Source organism: Cebus imitator, unplaced genomic scaffold, assembly GCF_001604975.1.
Source record: "Cebus imitator isolate Cc_AM_T3 unplaced genomic scaffold, Cebus_imitator-1.0 Scaffold76, whole genome shotgun sequence".
In the NCBI taxonomy this organism is placed as follows: domain Eukaryota; kingdom Metazoa; phylum Chordata; class Mammalia; order Primates; family Cebidae; genus Cebus; species Cebus imitator.
The window spans coordinates 4,821,277-4,823,010 of record NW_016107391.1 but is presented as its reverse complement, the minus strand read 5'-3'; the positions used below and the strand labels follow the sequence as shown (position 1 = coordinate 4,823,010).

At 61.6% G+C, this 1,734-nt stretch overlaps 1 pseudogene; it reads right to left on the bottom strand.

The window, feature by feature from the left end:
* Positions 1-220: 220 nt before the first annotated feature.
* Positions 221-1,440, bottom strand: LOC108306987 (annotated as a pseudogene).
* Between the last annotated feature and the right edge of the window lie 294 nt (positions 1,441-1,734).

Below are 1,734 nucleotides of genomic sequence, written 5' to 3'. Positions count from 1 at the left end.
AGGTCATCTGTGAAGGTGCCCTTCTTGTTGTTGCTGTTGTTCACCTACACCTGGACGTGCAGGGCGGGATGGGGGCCAAGCTCAGGGTTTGAGGCCAGGCTGCTGGTGGAGGACCCTTGGCCACGTGCTCTGCCTCCATCATTGGCTAAGCCAGAGCAGATGTGTGAAGACAGAGATGCCCGGACCGAGCAGGGCTGCTGGGTCTGCACTGCCTTCCCGCTCAGGACCGTGCTGTCTACAGTGATCCCTTCACTGGCTTGGGCAGGGTTCTTAGTGGGAGGGCCTCTGCTGGAGTCAGCCAAGGGACCTGTGCTGGAGGCCACGACCTTGAGCTGCCCCACCAGGGGGTGCAGAAGCTTGCCTACCTTCAGCTTGCTCTTGCTGGCTTTTCTGGGGCACCGTGTGTAAGAAGCCCAGGTTGGGAGGCAGCGGCTTGCCCAGGCTTGTACAGAGCCTCGATCTCCTGCTTCTGCTGGCTCTGCAGCTCCGAGATCTCCTTCAGGTGCTTCTCCCGCAGACTCTGCCGCTCCTTCTTTATGGCAGCGTCCTCCAGCTTTGAGTCGTTGTCACTGCTGATGTAGGATGACTGCGAGTGGAAGGAGGTCACTGATGGTGAGGACCTTGACGCCTGCCCTGCTGGGCATCTCTGGGCCAATCGAGTCGGCCCGGGAAGGCTCTGCTGGAAGGCGGTGGCCTTCATCATGAGGTCGCCAGCCATGCTGCCACTCCCAGGCAGGGATGCCTGCTTCTGCACCAGGGCCTTGCCCGAGGACACTCGTCCCCGGAATCACTGGACAAGGGCTCGCCCAAGCCGACCTCGATGGAGGAGGCTATCTGTACCCACCGCACCACCAGCTTCACGTCATGGCTGGAGGGGGCCTCGTCCAGGTAGATGTTGGGTGGGGCAGGGTACCTCAGGCTGTGGGGGGGAGGCCTGGGTCCACTCGTCCTGCATGCTGACCATGAGAAACGGCCTACAGTCTTAGCTGGTGAGCTGCCATCCTGCTGCTCTGGATGTTTCCAAGGGGACTCCGGAGCTCGAGCACCGAGTGTCTGGGAGTGGCTGGCCTGGCCACCCGCTGTGGAGATGCCCATGGCACTCTGTGAGGTCTCTGCTGAACTTTCTCCAGTGACTCCACCCTCCCTGTCTGTGGGCTCCACGCATGCAGGTCTCACAAAAACAGGTCCATCCTAAGGAGCGCTGGGCACCATACAGGAGTCTGAGACCACCTGCCCTCTATCGCCGTCATAGCCCAGCATGCTCCTGGAAGATGACTCTGCTGTCATTGATGAAGACATGCCCTGCTCCATCACGGCCCCTCCAGTAGAGGCCAGTTCTGACTTTTCCACCAAGGGCTGAGGTGGCTGTGCACACCCTGTGACAGCCTTATTAGGCACTGGGGGCAGGGCCAGGTCCCCCCACCACCCGGACCTCCAAGCAGGGCTCCAGGGTGAAGTCTCTGTTGCCCACCTCCGCAGGGGTCCCAGCTGAGGCTAAGCAGGTGGGCACGTGCTCCTGGTAGAGCAAAGTCTGCAGCTTCTCATACAGGCTCTTAATGGTGCTGTCCACAAAACCCACTTTGGGGAGTGGCCTTTCCCCGTCCAACTCCAGGGCTGAGGGCGGCTGTGGTGGAATGGTGGGCCCCAGGAGTGGGCTTCGGAGCTGGGAGGTGGCCAGGCTGACGGCCCCCACTGCGGCAGGAAGCAGGGGAGCGGTTGACCCAAGGAGGGCCA